The sequence below is a fragment of the Ambystoma mexicanum genome, chromosome 9 (genome assembly GCF_040938575.1).
Source record: "Ambystoma mexicanum isolate Mex_15411 chromosome 9, UKY_AmexF1_1, whole genome shotgun sequence".
In the NCBI taxonomy this organism is placed as follows: domain Eukaryota; kingdom Metazoa; phylum Chordata; class Amphibia; order Caudata; family Ambystomatidae; genus Ambystoma; species Ambystoma mexicanum.
This window is the reverse complement of record NC_090931.1, coordinates 337,843,023-337,868,704: the sequence shown is the minus strand read 5'-3', so window position 1 is coordinate 337,868,704 and position 25,682 is coordinate 337,843,023. Positions and strand designations below refer to the sequence as shown.

The 25,682-nt window shown below is 46.1% G+C and overlaps 1 protein-coding gene across 1 annotated transcript in view; it reads right to left on the bottom strand.

Annotated features, from left to right (window-relative positions):
• The window catches only part of LOC138487325 (uncharacterized), a 2,513,852-nt gene that overhangs the window by 1,885,390 nt on the left and 602,780 nt on the right, over positions 1-25,682 (bottom strand). The window lies entirely within an intron of this gene.

Sequence of the window (25,682 nt, the reverse complement as noted above, 5' to 3'; positions counted from 1 at the left end):
ATCAGTTTGTTATTTCGGTTGGGTTTTGAAAACATACCCTAGCTGGCTGTCTGTCACTCAGAAACATGTCTGATTGTGCCCCACTCATGTGGGATCACATCGCCCTGTCAGGTTGCAAAGAACTGCAATTTCTCCATCTCCACTCGCCCACTCCTTGCAAACCCATTCAATGATTTAGTAAGGTATGCCGCTGAATACAATAAAAACAGTCATTACATTGCGCTGCCATGCCTACAAGTGCCTTTTCACTGCAAGCCCATAAAATGGCGGCCATTAAAAGCGGGTTTGATATAAGAGTTGACAAGCGCAATGGGCCTGAGCAGACGCATTAGCCAATATTCCTGCGCATTAGCTGTGCAGGACGTTTTCCCATATCACTGACTATGGACTTCATGACCCAGTCACATGTAGCAAAAACATTATTTTTGCAGCTTTTTTGCTTCACAGCAATTGTATTGACGGATTTATGTGATGTTTCCAGCAATATACTAATTCAGAAATACATCTTATTTAATAAAGCACTATAATATCAAATTTACTATAAAAGATAGTTACTATAAAGGATCTATGTCTGAACAAAGCATTACGTCTGTGACCGGATGCGTATTTGCTTGTAGTTAGCATTCAAATCCTAATTTGATTATCTCGAGTTTGGGAAATCATGTTTGTGTGCACAACAGTTTATATAGCTTCAAAGAAAATTAGCAGGTTGAGATGCTGTTCCTGTGCCAATGATCAACATCCTGGGCAAAAGAATTAAAATAAACATGTGTTGTTCTCCCTCCAGTAAGTGATGCAGGAGTTACAAATGTTCAACTAAACCCTTGCACAGGCTTATTACATGATTTTTAGGCTGTTAATTCTCACACTGAGGATACAGCGGGACTCAATTTGTAGCAGGCAACCTCAGCAAGACTTTCAGGGGAGGGGAAAAAGACTATCCACAGGGCAGGCTACAAAGGAATACAAAGTGGTGGCAGAAAATTATATAACCTCAGGCTAGCTCCCTTGTGCAATACCCGATGGGAGGATAGAGATCAGCATTTAAAAGGTAGCCAGCAAAGGCATTCAGTGTCAAGCCTTGGGAGCTTTTGCAGGTGGAGAGAAAAAGTGTTACGATTTCCCGTCGGCACGGGATTTTCCAGCGCTTTTCTCTGTGGCGCCGCTGGCGTCACGTTGCTAATCTCCAAGTAGCTACTCCCAAGATGGCCGCTGTTTCTCAGAGCGTTGGTCCAGAGGATCGGGAGACGGGAGAACCGACTCCGCCCATCCTCGAAGCGAAAGTACTTCTGGCGCCCGACACAGAACGGCTTCGCGTTGCTTCTGCTATCAGAGACTGTGCTCCGTGAGTATCGCTCCTAGGGACCTTCAATCCTTACGAACTCGCTATCCTCTCAGACACACCTACTTACTTCCTTTTTCTCTCTACCCCTCACGGTTACATCCCGCGCGATCGTGAATCTCTCCCCTCTCTCCCAGGATCTACGTTATCCAGCCCATTCACCTGATTCCGCTCTACTAGGTAAACACGGTACAACCCTTGTTCCCTTCCAACTATCAGCCAATCCTTGCACTCATTCAATCTGCTTTCCCTGTCTCTCAGCACTCGCCACATCGAGTCAATATCGAACTACAACACCCAGGCAACCCTTCTTCCTGGACGCGGATTCCTCTTTCCTTCACGTCTCTCCCATTGGACATTGAGCAAACCTGTTTTACCTCCTACTAGCCTTCCTGGGTAGAACCTCCCTCTTATTTTCGCATTTAACCTTTCTTTTGATTTCTGTCCCCATTACTAACTGTTACTTCTTGTTCTAACTACAGACTTCTGACACCCCACGGACAACTTAACAGATAACATCACATCTCATTAGAAGTCCACAGAAGACAGCACGCTTCTGATTCTTCATCACCTCCATTTCGGGGTTTTCTTCCCCTAGAGGGTTTCCCCGGCATTTTCACACAGTGTCGAATTTTACTGACGCTGTGAGAGAGCGCCGGGTGGATTACTCATATCACTTGAAAACGAGAGTTGAAGAACAGGTAGGATTTCGCTCTTTATACATGTGTGCATATTGAGGGGGTGATTGAGACGTATCATATCCACCAGGGGAATAGTTTTAACAGCAAGCAACGCCTGAAACAAAGAATACGCATCCCTCACCTCCCTACATAGGTATCAGAGACACGAAATGGAACAACAGGTTCAACAACTGGTTGCCGCCATGCAGAATTTGTCTGCAGAAGTGCAATTTCTCAAACAAGAAACTCAGTCTTTAAAGAACCAAGTGGGACGGTCTGCTCAGAGTTCAGAAGTCCCACCAGGTCCTCTCCCCTCCGGCAGATTCGCTGGTAATCCCCATCAAGTAAAGGAGTTTCTCGAATCCTGTACCATCCAATTCGCATTTAAGGCAGCCTTTTTTCCAACGGACAGGGACAAGATCGGTCACATGATATCTCAAATGACCGGAACAGCCTTAGCGTGGGCCACCCCCTTGGTGACCAACAATAATCCAATACTAGATTCTTACCCCGCCTTCTGTAACAGCATAAGGAATATGTTCGGAAGGCAAGAAGTCACCATAGCCGCCCAAGAGCATCTCTTGGATCTCAAACAAGGTTCTCAGGATCTCCTTTCATACATAACCCGCTTCAAACAGATGGCAGCAGATACCACCTGGGCGGATGACGCTCAGATGACCATATTTCGAAGGGGTTTGTCCGAGGAAATAAAGGACGAAGTCTCACGAGTTCCTCGTCCACCTAATATGAGCACATTTATTTCCTTGGTAATGCAATTAGACTATCGGCTTCAGGAGAGAAACCGGGAGAAAAGGAAGGGTAGACACAGTCGACTATGTCCTGAAGGCAGTACCACTGCCAGTAAGGCTATGATATCAGAGGAACCTATGCAGTTAGGAGCCGCGCGTGGACCCCTTTCCTCAGAGGAACGCTTTAGGAGAAAGTCTCTCGGACTCTGTATGTATTGTGGCTCGAATACTCATACAGTCAAGGAGTGCCATCTGATTCCCACTAAGAAGTCGGGAAACGCCAGTGCCCGGCTGTAAGGGGAACAACGGTGCAGGGTACGACATCCCCAAAAAGTTCCCCCTTACTACTTGCACGGAAACGACTACCCAGATGACAGAAAACGGAATGGTAGTGCTAGTGATATCCCTCGCTTCTTCGCTTAGAGAATGTGCCCGCGCTGGTAGACTGAGGAGCTGCCGGTAATTTCATCGACGATTCTTGGGCCCAGAGTCACAGCATACCCAGAAACCCCAAAACTTTTTCTGTCCCGGTGGAAAGCGTAGATGGCAGCCTGCTAGTTTCCGGACCCATTAAGGAACAAACAGATATCCTGATCATGACCATCGCTTCCCACCAAGAGTACCTAGAATTGGACATAATAAAGACAGCCCATTACCCCGTCATTCTGGGACTCTCCTGGCTAAGATTACATAACCCCTACATTAATTGATCAGCAGGCACTCTATTCCTAGGTTCCGAGAATTGCATCCGAAGATGTCTAAAGGCAACCCCTCTGCAATCCACTGGAGATCGCGATACCCGCCCGGACCTTGAGAAAACGTTGTTAAACCAAATATCAACCCTACCTCCAGAATGCCAACAATTTCGCTCTGTGTTCACACAAGACGAGTATTTCCGAACTACCTCCGCATAGAAGAGACAATTGTGCCAAAGATCTGGTACCCAACAATCCCCTTCCATTTGGACGCATGTACATATTATCAGCTAAGGAAAAGGAGGTATTGAGGGAATACTTACGAACACATCTCCAAAACGGGCTTATTACCGAATCCACCTCCCCAGCAGCTGCCTCTCTTTTCTTTATACCGAAGAAAAATACCACAGAACTCCGTCCGTGCATAGATTATCGGGGGTTAAACAAGATCACAGTGCCCGATAAATACTCAATGCTCCTCATTCCGGATATCCTGGAAGCAGTTTGAGGCTCCAACATCTATACCAAACTCAATCTACGTGGAGCGTATTGTCATGATGCCCGCTCCCGGGAAGCCGGTTCAAGCCCTGCGTCCCCGAAAGCGGACATCCAGTCCCCAAGGAAAGACCCAGCAACCCCATATAGGGGCCCTTTGGACAGTGTCCTGGCGCCTATGGTGCCAGGCTCATAAAATACATCAGTCCTGGCGCCATAGGCGCCAGGCTCATTATGGGAGTGCTTGGGTGCACTTACCTGATGCAGACCATGCTGCAGGATCCCGGCCTCCTTGAGGCCTGAAAGGAACTACTTTACCTGTGGGACTAATTTACCATCCGGGCGTGGTCGGGGAAGGATACATACCTGATTGGAGGAAGGATACATACCTGGAACTTCTTCCAAGGCTATTTAAACCCCACCCGAACAGCCACACGTGCTTCGCGTTGTACTGCATCTAGCAGCTGGACGCTCACCATGTCTGCTCCTGCATCCTGACTTCTGCCACGCCTGCCAGCATCCTGGATCACCTGCAAAGGAAGAGAAGACGAGAACAGAAGAAGGAAAAGTCCTTACCTGCTAAATCCGCATCCCGGAGACATCTCGCCGACAATCCTGAAAAGGAAAACTTTTATTTAAAAGCTCATCGCGTCGATCGCTGCAGCGCCGCATTCCACTCATCTTTACAGGGTGCCTCCATGTTCAGCAGCGATCATCCGGATTCGCAGTCACGCCCCAGCGCCTAGGGAGAAAAAGGCAAGAACAAAAGGTGAGAGAGAGAAGGGAATGAGGAAAGCTAAATCTCCATGTTAAGACTTACCTGTTGATTCATTCCCCCTTCATTTCGGGTCCGCGCCGCATCATGGCATTTCCGGACCCCAGCCCCTAAGGGGAAAAAGAGACATCAGCGTTAACGAGCGAATGAAAAGACATTACCAAAAAACGCTCATTAAAGACTTAGCTGATTTCTACAAGGATTTCACCTCTCATCTCGGGTCGGTGCCTGTTCCCCGGCATTCCGTACCCCGGCCCCTATGGGGAAAAAGACACTAGCATTAGTACATTAATGCAGGGACACAAGGGGAACCTCTTATCAAAAAACTTACCTGGAAGCCAAGCAAGTTTGGTTCTCACCAATCCGAAAATCCAGTGAAGTAACTGGATACCAACGCGCCCCTGCTTCAGAAGCAGGATGGAGAGCTCGTCCTTCCAGACCCTAAGAAGGATACTTCTGCGAGCCAGACAAGCCAGATTTGGGGGCCCGGTCCAGTCCGTCTTCCGAACCCCGCGCATCACCTTAGAAGAGGTCACAGCAGCGCGAACCAGGCCAGCGCCTCCGTGGGAGTCAGATGAGGGTTACAGAACGCGAAGCCTTCCTACAAATTCCCACCCAGGCGCTATGGAAAGTTCTGAGACTGATCAGTTGGCCCAATTAATGGGGGAATTACGGGCCGAAGTACATGCCGCTCGTCAAGAGACTAATGCCCTAAGGAGGGAATTAATAATATCAAAGGAAAGAACTGATGACCTGGCCAGACAGCTTTTGCAAGGTCAAGCTGGGCAAACTCCTCTACCCAGTTCCGGAGGGAACCCCGCTCCTGTGGTTTCCAGTAACCCTGTGCAGATTAATCTACCCAGAAACATGCCGCTGGCCCCACCTGAACGCTTTGCTGGGGAGCCCAAACGATTCGCCGTATTCATGAATCAGTGTCGTTTGCACTTCCTATGCAGACCTGGGGCCTTCCCTAATGATCAGACCAAGGTAGCCTTTGTATTGTCATATCTCAGCGGCTGCGCTGCCGATTGGTCAGTTCCACTGGTTACTCAAGATGACCCGATTCTCCGTGATTTTCAAGGATTTCAAGCAAGCATGGAAAGGTTATTTGCTCGACACTCTCAGGGGCAGGCTCTGGATGACGAACTTCTATCCCTGCGACAGGGCAATCAGGACCTCCTATCCTATATTGCAACCTTTAATAGACTAATTGTGGAAACGGGATGGCCAGAGGATAAAAGAGTCACGTTGTTTTATCGAGGCCTACGCAGAGAACTTAAAGATGTCTTGGCCCAAGTTGTAAATCCGCCCCAAGAATGCACAGAGTATATAGACTTAGTGGTCCAATTGGATCACAGACTTCAAAACAGAAAAGCAGATCGGTCCAGGTTTGAGACCCGGGTGTTGGTCAAGAACCATGCTAATCCCAAGGGAGTTGATGTCTCTGAGCCTATGCAAATTGGAGGGGTTAAAGGACCCTTAACTCAAAAGGAACGTGAAAGGAGGCGGCAGTTAAAATGATGTCTTTATTGTGGGAATTCTGGACACTTTCTACGAGGTTGCCCGGCAAAACCGCCCGAAAGGCGGTAGGAGCCGCTGATAAAAACCATGAAGACTCTGTTTCGGGAAACGACTCCGCCCGCCAAGCGTAGGGGTCCGCTTGCCGAGCTTGAAAACTAACTCTCAGACCTCGCATTTCATTGTGCCAATGGTTCTCGTAGATCCAGAACAGCCTAAGCGGTTGCATGCAATAAAGGCATACATCGATAGTGGGGCTATTGGAAACTATGTGGATCGTGAATTGGTCTCTAGGATTAACCTCCCTCTCCGTCCTAAAACCAGCAAAGATGTCATCACCACAGTCGATGAAACTGAAATTGCCTCTGGACCGGTAACACATTCCACTACTGAGGTGACTCTTATTGGTCCCGACTGCCATCGGGAGGGTGTTGTGTTTGATGTAATCAAGGCTCCACAGTTTCAGGTTATTCTTGGAATCCCTTGGTTAGAGACACATAATCCTCGAATTGATTGGCGAGCTAAGAGAATAACCTTCCCGGATTGTACACAAACCTGCTACCCAGAAAACCTGAAGATTAATCTAGCATCTGTAACCTCTGCCTCCATGCAACTACCTCCGGAATATCAAGACTTTCAGGACGTCTTCCAAAAGGAACAGGCCAACACGTTACCTCCTCACAGATCGTATGATTGCCAAATCGATCAGGTGCCCGGTGCACAACCCCCTTGTAGCAGGATTTATGCCCTTACCGAACTTGAGAACCTGCATTTGAGACAATATTTGGATCAATAGCTAGCTAATGGTTTTATTCGCCCGTCAAAGTCCCCGGCATCCTCGGCTTTGTTCTTCGTGCCCAAAAAAGAAGGCGACCTTAGAACTTGTATCGATTACCGCGCATTGAACCAGATAACGGTTAAAAACCGTTATCCTCTGCTTCTGATCCCTGAACTCCTTGACCAGGTGAAGGACGCTTGCATATACACCAAGTTAGATCTCCGGGGGGCTTATCATCTGGTACGAGTTAAAGAAGGCGACGAATGGAAAACTGCCTTCCGTACTAAATACGGATTATTCGAGTACCAGGTGATGCCTTTCGGATTGTGTAACGCGCCGGCTGCCTTCCAATATTTCATGAATGATGTCCTTCGGGAACTCATCGATGTTTGTGTTGTCGTATATATCGATGACATTCTGGTGTACTCCTCTTCGGAATCTGATCACAGAAAACACGTCAGGGCAGTACTTGAAAAACTGCGCCAACACAAACTATTTGCTAAATTGGAGAAATGTGTTTTCCATACCACAGAAGTCGAGTTTCTAGGTTTCATCCTGACACCCAAAGGAGTCCGAATGGACTCAAGAAAAGTGGATGCCATCCTCAAACGGCCATCACCTAGCTCTGTAAAAGGGGTTCAAAGTATGCTCGGCTTTGCCAATTTCTATCGCAGGTTTATCCCGGAATTTTCACGCGTGGTCCAACCCATTATTGCACTCTTGAGGAAAAATAAACGTTTTGAATGGTCTGAAGAAGCCGAGCAGGCCTTTCAGGATTTAAAAGCTAAGTTTACCTCCGCACCTATATTGAAACACCCGCGTCCAGATCTCCCTTATGTCGACGAGACTGACGCATCCAGCCTAGCCATGGGAGCTGTCCTGTCCCAAAGAGATCCCGAAACCAACCAACTGCATCCCGTAGCATTTTGGTCCAGAAAATTCTCGGCACCCGAGGTTAATTATGCAATCACTGACAAAGAACTGTTAGCCATTAAGTCCGCTTTTAAAGCCTGGCGGCATTATCTGCTTGGCGCTCGACATACCATCACAGTGATCACTGATCACCGGAATTTACAGTATTTGAAAACCGCCAAGGCTCAGTCATCACGGCAGCTCCGATGGGCTTTGTTTTTCGCTGAATTTGATCTCGTGATTACCTATCGACCTGGCTGCAAGAATGGCAAAGCAGACGCCTTATCCCGAATTGGAATGGGAGAATCTGATACAAACTCAGAACCAGTACCAATAATTCCCGAACAGAGGATTCTAGGCATGACTTTGTTACAGACGCTTGAAGACATTCAAGCCAGAGTGAAACAACTCCTGGACCCTACAACCTTACAGGATTGGATACAAAAGGGATCAGACTTTACCATAGATAATGGTTTACCTTATTTCCAAGGACGCTTATTCCTGCCACGTAAGGAATTACACAAACTAGTTATTTCCGGTTATCATGATACATTAATAGAGGGACACCCCGGTATTGCCAAGACAGAGGAAAAGGTGAAACGACAATTTTGGTGGCCCTCTTGGCGAAAAGATGTTCAATCTTTTGTGATGTCCCGTGGTGTTTGCGCCCAAAATAAAAGTCAAAAGAAAAGACCAGCCGGTCTCCTTCAACCTCTAGACATATCGCCAGCACCCTGGCACACCCTATCAATGGATTTTATTACGGACCTGCCTCCTTGTTCGGGGTACAATACTATTCTGGTAATTGTGGATTTGTTTTCCAAAATGGCCCACTTTATTCCTTTAAAAGGTTTACCTTCAGCTTCTGTCCTAGCCAAAGAATTCCTCGAAAATATTGTTCGGCTACATGGATTCCCATCTATACTAATCTCTGACCGGGGAAGCCAATTCCTTTCCCACTTCTGGCGCAAATGTTGTCAAATGGCGCAGATCGACGTAAGATTATCGACCAGTCACCACCCTCAGACCGATGGTCAGACCGAGAGGACAAATCAGACCCTTGAGCAGTACTTACGGTGTATGTTACAGCAATCTGAAAGCAACTGGAAAGACATTCTTTGGATAGCCGAATACGCATATAATAATTTGGTACACTCTGGAACTGGCCACAGTCCTTTTTATACTTTGTTTGGGCATCACCCTCGAACCTCAAACCTTGACTCACCTCAGAACCTCGGAATGCCTGCAGTAGAACATCTGCATTCTACAATTACCCAAGCCTTCAAAGAGGCAACTACGCATTTACAACAAGCCAAGAGAAAATACAAGGAGAATGCTGATCTACATCGGAGTGAAGCACCTCAGTATCAGATTGGGGATCAAGTGTGGTTAGCTACCAGACATTTACCACTCAAAGGGCCTCGAACTTTTACCCCAAAAAATCTGGGACCTTATTCTATTACGGCAATAATTAACCCAGTGGCTGTTAAACTTGATTTACCAGCTAGTATGCAAATTCACCCTGTTTTTCATGTGTCACTTCTGAAACCAGTGGTACCCGGAACCCGACTACTCAAACCTCCAGAACCTATTCTAATAGATGGGGAGCGCGAATTCGAAGTGAAGAACATTTTAGACTCAAAAACGTTTAGGTCAAAACTGTTCTACCTAATTGATTGGAAGGAGTACGGACCTCAGGAGAGGTCGTGGGAACCCAGCGACCATGTGCATGCACCTCGATTAGTCAGGAAATGCCACCGACTCTTCCCAGACAAACCAAAACCCCCGGAGGGAACAACCTTGAGAGGGGCCCTGGGGGGGAGTGCTGTCATGATGCCCGCTCCCGGGGAGCCGGTTCAAGCCCTGAGTCCCCGAAAGCGGACATCCAGTCCCCAAGGAAAGACCCAGCAACCCCATATAGGGGCCCTTTGGACAGTGTCCTGGCGCCTATGGCGCCAGGCTCATAAAAGACATCAGTCCTGGCGCCATAGGCGCCAGGCTCATTATGGGAGTGCTTGGGTGCACTTACCTGATGCAGACCATGCTGCAGGATCCCGGCCTCCTTGAGGCCTGAAAGGAACTATTTTACCTGTGGGACTAATTTACCATCCGGGCGTGGTCGGGGAAGGATACATACCTGATTGGAGGAAGGATACATACCTGGAACTTCTTCCAAGGCTATTTAAACCCCACCCGAACAGCCACACGTGATTCGCGTTGTTCTGCATCTAGCAGCTGGACGCTCACCGTGTCTGCTCCTGCATCCTGACTTCTGCCACGCCTGCCAGCATCCTGGATCACCTGCAAAGGAAGAGAAGAAGAGAACAGAAGAAGGAAAAGTCCTTACCTGCTAAACCTGCATCCCGGAGACATCTCGCCGACAATCCTGAAAAGGAAGACTTATTTAAAAGCTCATCACGTCGATCGCTGCAGCGCCGCATTCCACTCACCTTTACAGGGCGCCTCCATTTTCAGCAGCGATCATCAGGATTCGCAGTCACGCCCCAGCGCCTAGGGAGAAAAAGGCAAGAACAAAAGGTGAGAGAGAGAAGGGAATAAGGAAAGCTAAATCTCCATGTTAAGACTTACCTGTTGATTCATTCCCTCTTCATTTCGGGTCCGCGCCGCATCATGGCATTTCCGGACCCCGGCCCCTAAGGGGAAAAAGAGACATCAGTGTTAACGAGCGAATGAAAAGACATTACCAAAAAACGCTCATTAAAGACTTACCTGATTTCTACAAGGATTTCACCTCTCATCTCGGGTCGGTGCCTGTTCCCCGGCATTCTGTACCCCGGCCCCTATGGGGAAAAAGACACTAGCATTAGTACATTAATGCAGGGACACAAGGGGAACCTCTTATCAAAAAACTTACCTGGAAGCCAAGCAAGTTTGGTTCTCACCAATCCGAAAATCCAGTGAAGTAACTGGATACCAACGCGCCCCTGCATCAGAAGCAGGATGGAGAGCTCGTCCTTCCAGACCCTAAGAAGGATACTTCTGCGAGCCAGACAAGCCAGATTTGGGGGCCCGGTCCAGTCCGTCTTCCGAACCCTGCGCATCACCTTAGAAGAGGTCACAGCAGCGCGAACCAGGCCAGCGCCTCCGTGGGAGTCAGGTGAGCGTTACACGTATCATTTAATACGCATAAAGAAAGGAGATGAGTGGAAAACGGCCTTCCGTACTCCCTTTGGTCATTTCCAGTACAGAGTTATGCCCTTCGGGCTGTCTAACGCCCTGGCCGTTTTCCAACGCTTTATGGACCATATCTTTGCTGATATAATTACACTATGTAATCATCTATCTCGATGATATATTGATCTTTTCTTCCTCATTAGAAGAACACATTTACCATGTACAAGAAGTGCTTTCCCGTCTCCAGCGAAACCATCTCTTTTGCAAAATCGAGAAATGCGAATTCCATAAACCCTCGGTTGCATACCTTGGGTACATATTGTCTGGGAAAGGCATTGCTATGGATCCAACCAAGGTTTCAGCCATTATTGAATGGCCTACTCCTAAGTCTGTCAAGGACATTCAGAGATTCCTGGGATTCGCCAATTTTTATAGGAGATTCATCCCCCGTTTTTCTTATCTAACGCATCCCTTGACACATCTCCTCATGAAGGGAGTAAAGTTTCTTTGGAACTCATAGACACAACACTCTTTCGATCAGCTAAAGACATTGTTCACCAAGGCACCAATCCTAATCATGCCCGACCAACAAAAGAGATTCATTGTTGAAACGGATGCCTCTCATCAGGCTTTAGGAGCCATTCTCCTACAACCAGGAATCGATGACATTGAACAACCCGTAGCCTATCTATCTAAAGCTTTGACACCAGCTGAGATCAATTATACCGTACTGGAAAAGGAACTTTTGGCGATAAAACGCGCCTTTGAAGAATGGAGACATCTGCTATTGGGAGCTCGATTCCCCATAGAAGTCCGGACCGATCACCAGAACTCACGCATATTGCAGTATGCTCAGACGTGCAACAGCCGTCAGGCCCGATGGGCTCAGTTTTTTTCCCCCTTTCGTATCTCTTTTTCATTTATACCTGGCAGAACCAATCTAAAGGCTGACGCCTTGTCTCGGAGAGATCCTGTGGAAGAAACAATATTCCACCCTGAACCTATTTTTCCCCAGACGGTCTGCGTCCCAGTCGTACGGGACTTTCTGCAAAAGATCGAAGCAGCAACGAGGCAGTGGGAATCGTCTCATCCGGAACTGGTAATTAGATATCATCTAACACCTTATCAGGGACTATTGTGCAGAGATAAAAGGGTCTTTGTACCAGACAAGAACCTCCACAAAGAAGTCTTACAACTTTGTCATGATTCCAAAACAGCCAGACATCGAGGATTCACTGGCACTTTAGACTTGATTCTCAGGCATTACTGGTGGCCAAAAGTTAGGACGGAGGTTCAGAATTATGTCTCCTCATGCACCGTATGCTTACAAACCAAGAGTCCCCGGCAAGCTCCCTCAGGGAAACTGGTGAACACAAGAATACCAACAAGACCGTGGCAGATCATCTCCACAGATTTTATAGTGGATCTACCAGTTTCGGAAGGTTGTAACAATAGCATGGTTACCGTGGACTCCCTCGCCAAAATGGCTCATTTCGTTCCTCTAGCAGCAATCCCTTCTGCACCCCTGATGGCGCAGGTGTTTCTTGATCATATATTTTCTCTTCACGGACTCCCCGAAGTGATCATATCATACCGAGGACCCCAGTACACCTCCAAGTATTGGAAACACATCTGCCATACCCTAGGAATTTCCAGAGCCTTGAGTTCCGGGTTTCACCCACAAACCAACGGACAGACGGAACGGCTCAATCAGACTCTTGAGGGATATCTTCAGTGTTACATTTCAGCTGCACAAGATAACTGGAAAGGGCTTTTGTCTTTAGCAGAGTTTGCTTATAACAACAGTACCCATTCAGCTACACAGCACAGCCCTTTTTTTTGTACCTTCGGGTTTCACCCTGTTTTATTTCCTACTCATGGGTTCTCTTCCTCACCTGTTCCTAGCATTGACAGTATGGTCAAAACCATACAAGATGGACAGGAACAAGCCAAGAAAGCCCTGTTAGAGACACAACTCTGAAGTAAGGAACAAGCGGACAGACATCGCACCTCGGCTCCACCGATTCATGTAGGAGATCGGGTGTGGTTGTCTAGCCGATTCCTCCCCAGAAGACTAATCTCTTCAAAGCTTTCACCTAAATTCTTTGGCCCTTTTCGAGTACTCAAGCAGAAAGGACCTGCTGCCTTTCAACTTCAACTGCCAGACTCGTGGAAACGCATTCATTCTACTTTTCATGTCTCTCAACTTAATCTGACCTCCGGAACAAATTCCATCCACGGACTACCAGTACCCCTCTACCCATCCTTACAGATGATGGTCCAGAATACGAAGTGTCGGGGATCTGTGACTCACGCTATAGACGGGGTACCTTACAATTCTTAGTGGATTGGAAGGGATACTCACCTGCGGAAAGATCTTGGGAACCCGCATTGGCGGTACATGCTCCTCGTCTAATTAGGGCGTTTTATAATTTTCATCCTGGCAAACCAGGGTTTCTCTCCCATAAGAGGGGGCATACTGTTACGATTTCCTGTCGGCACGGGATTTTCTAGCGCTTTTCTCTGTGGCGCCGCTGGTGTCACGTTGCTAATCTCTGAGTAGCTACTCCCAAGATGGCCGCTGTTTCTCAGAGCGATGGTCCAGAGGATCGGGAGACGGGAGAACCGACTCTGCCCATCCTTGAACCGAAAGTACTTCTGGCGCCCGACACAGAACGGCTTCGCGTTGTTTCTGCTATCAGAGACTGCGCTCCGTGAGTATCGCTCCTAGGGACCTTCAATCCTTACGAACTCGCTATCCTCTCAGACACATCTACTTACTTCCTTTTTCTGTCTACCCCTCAGGGTTACATCCCGCGCGATCGTGAATCTCTCCCCTCTCTCCCAGGATCTACGTTATCCAGCCCATTCACCTGATTCCGCTCTACTAGGTAAACACGGTACAACCCTTGTTCCCTTCCAACTATCTGCCAATCCTTGCACTCATTCAATCTGCCTTCCCTGTCTCTCAGCACTCGCCACGTCGAGTCAATATCGAACTACAACACCCAGGCAACCCTTCTTCCTGGACGCGGATTCCTCTTTCCTTCACGTCTCTCCCGTTGGACATTGAGCAAACCTGTTCGGCATCCTACTAGCCTTCCTGGGTAGAACCTCCCTCTTATTTTCGCATTTAACCTTTCTTTTGATTTCTGTCCTCATTACTAACTGTTACTTCTTGTTCTAACTACAGACTTCTGACACCCCACGGACAACTTAACAGAGAACATCACATCTCATTAGAAGTCCACAGAAGACAGCACGCTTCCGATTCTTCATCACCTCCATTTCGGGGTTTTCTTCCCCTAGAGGGTTTCCCTGGCATTTTCACACAGTGTCGAATTTTACCAACGCTGTGAGAGAGCGCCGGGTGGATTACTCATATCACTTGAAAACGAGAGTTGAAGAACAGGTAGGATTTTGCTCCTTATACCTGTGTGCATATTGAGGGGGTGATCGAGACGTATCGTATCCACCAGGGGAATAGTTTTAACAAGAATTCTCTTGAAGACCCCTGTCTTGGAGACCCCTTGCCAGGAGAGTGTTACAGAGCAGACCAGCAAGGATGAGATACTGTCCATGCTAAGGAGAAAGAAGCATGGTGTAGAGAGGAGGGAGAGGCTGGCTGGAGAAAAGAGAGTGATAGTTGTGTGGAGAAAGATGGAGGCTCTGGTTGGTTACAACAAAAAGGATGGAGGGTTAAAGATCAGAGACTGGAGTATCACTTTGCAGAGGAAAGCGAGGGCAACCTTCTGGAAGGAAGAGCAAGTAATAATTCTCTGCCAAACCACATCAGGGAGCACTAGATTCTACCCGAAGTGCTTAAACTGGGCCCATTATCCAGACACCTTGTATATTGAGTTTAGGTTTGCCACCACCCTGACATACACTGTTGAAGATGGAGAAAACAAACCTTAAAAACAGACACCAAAATGTCTGCCATTGTTTGCGTGTGGGGATTCAATGTTGGACTTTGTGAAATGAAGGCAACGGTTATCTGTCATTCAGTCTTGGATTTCTTGAGGACAGTGAATGATTGGCTGATTTTTATTGTCATAATTCTGCAAGCTGAAGCATTCTTAGAATCACAGAAAAATAATGTTGGAAAGCAGATGAGACCTATTTGATAAGGAAGGTAAGGGGTTTCATGTACAAGTTAAAGACCCAATTGGATATCAGAACCCTGAGCGACAGCAAAATCGAATGTATTGGCGATTGGCGATAGATAGGAGCCCCCCTGTTCTATCTGATGTTGTGCAGTTCTGAAGAAAGGATGACAATCAGTTGAACACTTGGCCTTCTATTCCCATCGTCTCCTGGCGCCTAGGATGGAGGCATGCACAGTCTACCATATTGTATGCTGCAGGGGGGGTCTAATATGCTAAGTTCAGGAATTGTGTTTTACCTAATGCTTTAAGAGCCTGATCCCTCATCGAAAAGAGTAGGGATTCAGCGCTTCACTAGATTTACATTTGGTGTTCATGGAATAATTAGCTCTGGTTAATAAAAATTGTTTTGTTATTATTATTTTTAAAATTATTATTAGGCTATTTATTGAGCGCAGACTTAGCTTTGGGAAGCAGCAGAGCGCTTTACAATCATTGGGGAAGAGCGCGGTGAGGGAAGCAGAGAAACAAGGGAGCAGGGAGCTAACAGGGTAGCAGCAGGTTGGCAGGCACTTTGGTAGCAAGAGATCTACAAGCAATCAGGGAAAGGAACAGTGTGGAGCAGATCACCCATTCTCAGGTCGGGTGGGGAGTGGAGGGTGAGTATTTTGTTACTACCTATGCTAGAATCATTGCAGTAGAGGGAGATACTGGAGATTGGGTGAAATTGGCTGGGTATGTGTGGTCTGCATTTGGGGCATGTCTTTCCCTTATTACACTTACCTCGTCATGTCTTTCCATCGCTGCACTTATATTATAATAATATAGCTTTGACAGTAAACAGTATGAGACCTTAAGGCGATCGCCTGATACAACAGTTCAATACATGCCCAAATGAGAGCTCAAGCCGTGGCCCGAAAATGAATAATTTATAGTATCAGCAGCGGTCGGATGCCCCCTAACTATCTCATCCAACTGGCCGTCTGTGCACACTGCGAGCTACAGGTAGGCACAAAGTGACTTTAACAATCAAATCACAGTGTGTTCTGCACGATCTACACAAACACGTGCAGCCCCACACGTATGAAAATGGAACCGAGCCTACATTCCCATCAAACCAGCCCAATTTCGTGCTCAATTTGGTTCACATTTTAAAGAACTTTGAAGTTTCCTTAAACGCGTACTTGCCGCGAGTGGAAACTAGATGGCAGTGTGCTTTTTGGAGTCTTTCAATCACACGCGATTTACATCTTTTAAATGAGAGAATAACTTTGGATTCCCTGGCTAGTGAGTGTTCGTAAGGAAGAAACATCGAAACTACCATGACCTAAAAAATCCATATGATGATAAAAAAAATGTCAGGTTCCGTTTTTGAAACTTGGAAATAACACAGCGATTATGGCTATTTATTTTTGGACAGCGCTGCATGCACCGACGGTCGCCTCAGAGCACATCAAAAAGACGGTTATGGTGCTTTGAGATAACTCGAGAAGCAAGGATGGTATAGATATGCGGAGCAATGAATTACCCCTATGCCCGTTGCACCCCTGACGACCGCAGCCAGGTTCAACACCATCATGCAAAAATGCAACACAACCCAGTGTATACGGCGGTGTGGGGCAATCACAACGACAGGTCATCTCCAGGATGCAGCTGGAACAAGTAAGGAATTGTAACAGTACTTGCAGGCTGTATTCAATCTGCGGGCTATACCAGTTCATATCGCACGCCGACTGACCAATCACAATTGTGAAACACACGCTAGTGTGTTCTAACAAAGGATAAAGTGCATGTTTGGGAAATAAATTGCAAGGTGGCACAGAATTTGAACAAAAGGAGGGGGAATTAGGGGTTTCCCCCATTTACAAAAAAACCAAGCTAGTGCACCAATATAAGTGCACAGATGCAAAGGTGTACATAGGTAAAGGTGTAAGGCTGGTGTCTTAGAGATTAGGGTATTTTCAATTATCTAAGCAGGTATTCCAAATGTGGTCAGAGTTAGGCTGAGCACTTCTGTATTTCCTTTACTGGAAGCATGAAGGCAAGGAAGACATTGTTCTGCAGGCATCTTATTCAATTGACAATTTCAATCAGTTTCTCCGAAAATATAAAGGATAAGGAGCCGAATTCTGTAGAGGTTTCACTTTTCTCAAAATGTGAAGTATCTGATCCAATTTACTTTTTAACCTTGTGCTGGGCATATTCAGAGGATTTATTGTGTGAATCTGTCATGTGTTGTTTGTAGAAACATTTTTTTCTGTTAAGATGTGACATGGGACTCCATGGTATACAGTTTACTGGGTAATTTATCTCATGGATGTTGTGTTTTACGCTATTAACGTTCAAGGTTTACACTTTTAAAAGCGCTACTTGTTTGTTGATCCATTTGCTGACTTTTTTTGTGGGATTTTTGGCTTTCTTTTATAGTCATCCTTGGAGTCAATATGACTAAGGTCTTTTAAAGATATATTTGTAGATTGTGTGAAAAGTATTCAAGGAGGCAGAGTGCTGTGGTAACTCATTGGGAGGGGAGGATGGGCTGGGTGGTTGAATATTTTGGAGAACATTACAACACAGCGCCCTTCTCATGGGTGTTCCAAGACCTAAACTCATATTAGGTCCCAGTTCATGTCATTGGGCCTGATTCTGACTGTGCCAGTCCGGTAACAACGGTGCTGGTAAGCTTACCAGCAGTGTTATCACTGGACCCGCACAGTATGAATCTGCGGGCGGGTGCCGTTCTGCCGACCAGGGTCAGACCTGGCAGGCGGAATGGCACCGGCCCACAGAGTTACACGAAGCACCAGCACCGTTATTAACAGTGCCGATGCTTCCGTGATCCCCATAGGAACGGGGATTAACAATTTACCGGCACCTGACTTCCCAGAACGCTGGGTTTGTAATACCCCGGTGTTACCGACAAGCGAGGTTCCAGTAATATATTGCAACCCGGTTATCGCCGGTCTTGTAATGAGGCACATTGTCTGAAATGCCTGTGCAGAAAATACCATGTTGGGGCGACTTCCTGAACCATAAAAGAGAATTATGAAATAAATGAGAAGAGAACATTTCAAGTCTCTGGTAGCTCTTTTTATATAGACAGTCATTACTGATATTTCAAATGTAGAATAAATAGTGAAAAAAAGAAGAGGAGAAAAAATGTATAAAAAACGATTCCAGAGAGAGGCATATTTGATCTCGAAATTATCCAGTCTGGCTCAGGCAGGGTTAAATGAGATTTTGGGACTACTCTGTATGAGTGTTTCTTAAATGATGTTGCACTTTTGTTAACCTCCCTTCACAGTCTATTTTTTCTGGTATGTGTTTGATAGTCTGAAATGTATCTCTATTACGAAAGGTCAGTATCATTAAAAATAGAAGTAGCGTAAAACTTCTGGTCTCCTTAAGAACGTCAGATCTGACTTGGATAAAACTGAAACATACCTGAAAATACTTGAAACTGATTATAGTGCAACACATAACAAGCATACACTCGCCGATATCAACGCACACCTTCAAAAATTCAACGATTTAGCAACCCAAGAACAACAATATATGTCCATTCCAATCAGAGCGCATAGGTATGGCGAAGGAAATAGAGCAGGGAACCACCTGGCACGTCTATTACGAAATGAACACACTCATCCCCCTATTACAAGCATCTTGACAGACGAGGGAGTGGCCGTGCACGCAGAAGAAAAAATAAATGCTGAATTTGCTGAATACTACACTAATTTGTACGCAAACCACGATACACACACGCAGGAAAACATTAAGACATACTTGAGCAAGATTGATCTCCCTAGACTTTCACCAGAGGACAACTGGGCCCTTGAGCAGGAAATAACTAGCGAAGAGATCGTTGAAGCAATTAAGTCACTGGCAGCAGGCAAAACCCCAGGCCCAGATGGCCTAAGCTCTGAACTGTACAAAACATATGCCGCAATACTTTCCCCTATATTAACTCACGTATGGGAGGAAGCCTTGAGCTCTGGCTCACTCCCAGACACAATGACAGATGCAGTCATAACAGTCTTGCTGAAACCTAGACGCCCCGCCCATGAACGCTCCTCGTATCACCCACTCTCCCTGATAAACACAGAGACAAAGATATACGCAAAAGTACTTGCTACGAGATCACTGCCCAAAATGACCACCTTAATACACCCTGACCAATGTGGCTTTATTCCAACGAGGTCCACGGCCTTAAACTCGCGCAGACTGTTTAGTATCATGGCGCAGATTAAGCCGGACGCACAGGCTGCGGCTATTTCGCTGGACGCTGAGAAAGCGTGGAGATACATGTTTGAAGTGCTCAATAAATTCGGTTTAGGTCCATACTTTACACAGAGTGTCAGGTTGCTCTACGCCCCACCCAAAGCTAGGGTCCTAACAAACCGTACCCTCTCCACCCATCTCACTTTACACAGAGGCATCAGACAGGGCTGCCCCTTCTCTCCCATCCTCTTTGCCCTCACGATTGAACCAATGGCGGCTGCAAGCAGACTGGAACAAGAACTGAGGGGCATAAAGATGGCCGGCATTTATCAGTCCATCTCGTTATATGCAGACGGTGCACTTTTGTACATACGAGAGCCAGAAAAGAACCTAGAGCCCATATTGGCAGTGATAGAAGACTTCACTGCACACTCAGGCTACAAAATTAACACTGCCAAGTCTGAAATGTTTCCACTGACACAGGCCACTATCTGACCTACACACACATACGGTCTGAGATGGGCCCCTGACCATATCAGGTACTTGGGAATCCTGGTCTCTAGAGGCAAAACGTCACTATATATATATAACTATGAATCTGCATTACAGACGATCCAGACCAAACTCCAAATTTGGACCAGACTTCCCATATCACTTGCTGGCCGAATCGCGGTACTTAAAATGGTAGTGCTCCCCAAGCTCCTATACATTTTCAACAACGTCCCTATATGGCCAGGCAAACCTTTCTTTGAAAACTTACGGTCCATGGCGACCGCCTTCATATGGAATGGGGGAGCCAACAGACTGAAATGGGAGAGATTGGTGGAGCCCTACGAAATGGAGGGCTTTGCCGCACCCGATTTCAAGTTGTACGACCAAGTGGCACAGGCACAATATGCTAAATACTGGCAGAACCCTGCAGAAGAAGCACCACATGTCCCCATAGAACGACATTCGATCCGGCCAACAGACCTGAGATCCATTATATTTGCGAAATCTCATAAAGATGACTGCAAATTTGATCCAGTATCCTGTACGATCGCAGCATGGGCGGCAATCAGTAAGCGGCTCCGTATAGACACACCCTATGATTCACAGGCTCTGTTATGGAACTTCCCGGGCATTGAACCCACATACGACACCAGTATTCAGAACACTTGGATCCAGAAATATGAAATTACTATGAAAGCTATGTTCCCAAATGGCAGTTTTGTAACCCCGGAACACTTTGCAGATACAGTGGGGCGAGGCCAACTTGTCAGTTTACAATACCACCGTATGAAGGCAGCATTCAAGAAACGATGGCCAACATACCCAATAGAACTGCCCAAACATGCATATTATCAAGCACTCCATACACAAACAGGCACTGGGGTCTCCAAATTATACAACTTAGTCCAAACCCACACGAAATCATCAAACACTATAACGGCTTCCTGGGAAGAGGACATGGGCATAACAATAGAAGAAGGGAAATGGGCCAGATATTGTCTCCTTACAAAGAAAGTCTCGCTGAATGCGGGGCTCAGACTCATACAGTTCAAAATACTGAATAAGCTCCACTACACTCCAGTCAAAATGGCAAAATTTCATGACTCCATAACCACAAACTGTCCTAAATGTAACAACCCTCGAGCGGACGCATACCACATGTACCGGACCTGCCCCCTGATAACAGGGTTCTGGCGTGAAGTAGCGAACCTCTTGGAGGATATAACACAGATTCCAGCGCAGCTCAGCCCCCAAAAATACCTGTTTGGCGACACAGGAAAAGTCCCAGAAAAAACTAAGAGACAGTTCAATATCGCATGCGTAGTGGCTGAGAAATGTATTTTACAAAAATGGAAGAGTAACCATGCCCCGCGTGCAGAACAATTCCTTATAGCTTTGACATATGTTAACAAATGCGAAGAAACATATATAGGGCTGGTCCCCCCACCATGTAGACCCAAAGACATTTGGACAGTGTTCAGATCTTACCTCGGAACTACCCCACCAGGTTCGGAAGATTCAGACAGTGATTGAACTGTATACGAAACATGTCATTCTGTAATTCCAATGTGTTGAACCTATGCTATTACTAAACCAAGCATTGCAGGTATATGAAATGGGAGTGGAGGGGACAGAATCATTGTTTATATATATGTATCTTCTACTGGAGGGAAATAGAAGCGATGGTAATGTGATTTGCAAACCAAGTTTAAAAAAAAAAAATAGAAGTAGCATTACAACTTCCATTTGCATTCAGGAATTGAATATGCGACACCTTGATGAATGCAGACTGTCCCCTAGCTCAAGGGTACTAATGATATACACTTTAAGTATATTAAATTGATGGTTGAGGGATATATATGAACATTTCAGATAGGAAATTGATCAAATGATGCAAAGTTGGAAGCATGCAACAAAATAATTGCTGACCAACTGAAGTATAACTCATGAACAAACAATGGTCAATTGCCAGAAATGAAATTGAGTGCATGTTCTCTACAAGTAAACCAAAGATAGAAAACACTTTCCCTGGTCTCCTGCTAGACAGGAGTAAACGTGGGTTCCCTGTATAGCATCCAGATGTATTATTGGAGGTTCTTTCCGAGTTTCTATCCTTTAAGGAACGCACCTGGAAATAATACCGTCCTTAAAAGGCATAGGTGCTAGTGGGCAAACAAACAGGGTTTTTGAGGTACCTGTAAAGTCACTGCACGTATTAGGACCCATTTTGCAATGGTTAAAGACCTCATCCATGGTCAAAGAGATACGATTGCCATTGTATCAATGAACCAAGACAGACCCTAACAGGTTAAGATGTATAACTCTTATTCCAACCACAGTGCAATCTAACCAGTCTAGGAAAAGTCTATGGCCCAAAATGCTCTTCTACCCTGATCTTGAGAGTGTTACAGGATGTTTTGTAGCACATCACGTATGGTGTCTTATGACTGTACAGTGGTGTAAGCTATGGTAAGCACTGTAGGACGTGTTCTAGCATGATGGCTCTAACCAGTGTAAAATAGAATTATTCTGGGGGGTCCGCGAATGAGGAAGGAAAATGTGTTCCCCATTCCAAAATAGGGAAGGCCACTACAAACTGTTGAGGGAGCACGATTAAAATGCTGTATCAAATCACATGCACCAGAGGAGAGGCAGGTTTGCTAGAGTGACTAAAGGGTAGCAAAATAAGAGACCATACTGAGCTTAGAAAGTAATGGATCTAGCCTGACAGACAGGAGGCCTGTTGCTTTGGTATTTACTGACATTAGAGAGATCATGGTCCAGGCAGGGCAAGTGCTCACTTCTGAGGTGGACGAGGCGACTGGGCTTCAGCTCCTGAAGTGAGCATTCCAGTCGAGTATGCAACTGACTAGAGGAGGCTCCAGGTTATGGCCCTTTGGAGGCACACATTTACTTAGGACGCTCAGGGACTGGACTCTTGTGTCTGCTAAGACTTTTAGACCCCAACATCTGATCCGCCGTAGGGCAAGTAATTATTTGAGCATGATATGTTACACAGCAGGGTGAACATAGAAGATGCAACCCTGCAAGCAGATGATCCATCAGGGTAATAGGAGGATACTGAGAGTGAGCAAATAGCAGCAGTGTAAGTTATGAAGTGGCAACCCCAAAGCCTCAACAAGTCTCCTGCATGGAACAATGGCATAGGAAAAAGAGTGGATTCTGGTCTGGTGTTGAAGTGTGTGGGTCACAACCTAATTGCAGGACTGCACCATGTTAGCCTGGAGTGCCAGAGGAACGCATCTTGATAAAGGAACTCACTGGTGAAACTACATCTAAGAGGGATTTCAGTTTGAGACATGGAACCATAAAATGCATCGTTTCAACCTGCCAAGCCAGGAACACGACAGTCGCATTGTTAGTGCAAGTTGAATATGTCCCAGTCAATGTCCTCTAACACCAAAAGCTTAAAGCTCCTACTCTTGATGCCTGTATCCAAGACATGAACGTGACTATGTAACCAGGCTGTGTGCCAGACATTGTGATAAACAGAAGACACAGTACTGACATGCTTTACAACATAACCAGAAAATAACCAGGGCAAAGCAGGAGGTAGTCACCGGGAAAGGTTGGCACTGGTGAATGGAGGCCAAGGCCCCATCTTTGATGAGGAAAGGAGGGACAAAAGGGCAGCACCCTACAAGCATGGTTGTTGAGGACAACAGTGTTAATAATCTTTCAGTGTCCTATGTACTGAACGATGTGTGGGTACTGAGCAGAATAGCATCTCTCTAATCAAGGGTCGGAAAAAGACAGAAGATAGAAGATACAGGAAGTCACAAAGGCTCATCCTTGATCAATACGTTTTTCAGGATAAGAAAATGTGACCATAAGTTTCACAGCATCAGTGGATTTAGTCAATATAGGTCGGGGAACAGTTACAAAAAAATGAGGATCAGAGGTTTCTCCCAGCAAAGAGTCAATGTGCTTGACACTATACAGTCTAAACAGAGCTTTGCAGTTTTCATTCATGTAGAGCGTGAAACATTCTATCCAAGGATTAGACATAAGAAAGGGTGAAGGCACAGTCAAGGCATGAAACTAAGAATAGATAGGCATGTGCAGTCAAAGATCAGAGAAAAAAAGCAGCAGAGATAAAGGGGAGAGCATAAATCAGGGGACAAAACACATCACCATTCTTTTCCAACACAGAACAAAGGAATGTGAGTTATCAGAATTAGATGGGTGTTGTGAGCTCACCCACCTGGCAATTTTATATAATAAATGGCTTCACAACTGTGGTGAGTAAGGTTGAAATAGGTCCACAGGTCAAAGAAATCACACAAAGCATTATAGGTAGTGGTTGACTCAAACATGTTAATTTTTGCACTTGTATTATTATTTATAACTTGATTCATTATATCTTTCAATTTTGGGGGTATATGCCTGGCAGCCAATAGAGCAGGAAGCGGAGTGGAGAAGCTCCTTCCCACTCAGATACAAAAGACTTTCAGAATGCGTTTTGACACATAATTTTCACATATCCAGGTAGTTAATCACACCAGGGATGAGATGCGGTGTCTTCTGGGGGGAATTGCTTTTTGCTCTTGTTTCTCTAAGTAGACACTGCATAGATATCCCCATACAAGCCTCTAAGATGGCCTACGTGCAGAGCCGCTAGGAGTCTCCATACTAAGGAGCCATCAAACTGAGCTGATGTCTCATGGGGTCCGAAGCATGTGCACTGAGACTTTTACTTTGAGCGGAAGGTGCTGGCTGTGAGAGGGGGCCACATTGCAGTTTCTAAAGCAGACTGGCAAGGACAAGCACAGAAGGAAAGGTTCGGCTGCTGCTCCCTGGACAGAGAGAAGTGAGCAAAAAGCAATGGAGGGATTCAAACGGCAAGAGAACTGGCTGACCCAGAGAGGGAGCTGCATGGGCTATAGAAACTGGTCACAACTGTCAAGATTGCATAGTCCTATGAAATGGATGGGGTAAGGCAACACATATTTACAGGGTAGGCTTAGTGTGCCCCTTCCCCCTACTCCATTCAAGCAGCACAATGTTTGGGACCAGGTGGTCAGCTAAGTGAGACTCATGTAGGACTCATAAGCGGACATGAGGAGACCAGGTTAAAAGCCAATATTTAAATTTGGAGGAGGTACAGCAGGCACTGGGGACTCAATATAGAGGCTTTGGGGGGACTGATTCTTGCACAGTAAGTCAATAGAGGTGGTTAGCAGAAATCAAGTCTTAGAATTACTGTTAATCCTGGGGCCGATGATCTCTGATCTGCACGGGAAAAGTCTGATGTTAACTTGCACCTCCGAATCATCACTGGGCATTAATCCTTATTAGCACTGCCTATAATGACTGTAGGGCCCCAGTAACTATTAGCCTCTCGCACTATCTGTACCACTCTCAGAAACTATATTGAACACCCCTTTTCAAGTGAAGGGATCCTTAGACGATCGAGAAAGCAGAGGATTGTGGTGGTGATGGAAATGGCAGACGTTTGTTCTTTAGACATGCTGCTAACACATTCACCCAAAATTATCCTGATGACAGTATTCTAAGAAAGTCTGTTTAGAGGCTTATAATTAAGCATAGCCTGAAAGAAGAGATGGCAGAGAACGCTGCAGTGGGGAGAACTTTGAAGCTACTGGAACACGAGCTGTGTCCAGCAGACTCACTAGAAGAAGAAATCTAAACTTCTGATATCACAGAAATGAGGCCATCTTTAATTCAGCGCCAACAGACCCTTCAAAGGCACTTAGTAAAGACCTTCCAGGATCAGTTCCAGGAGCTGAGATATGAGCTCACATA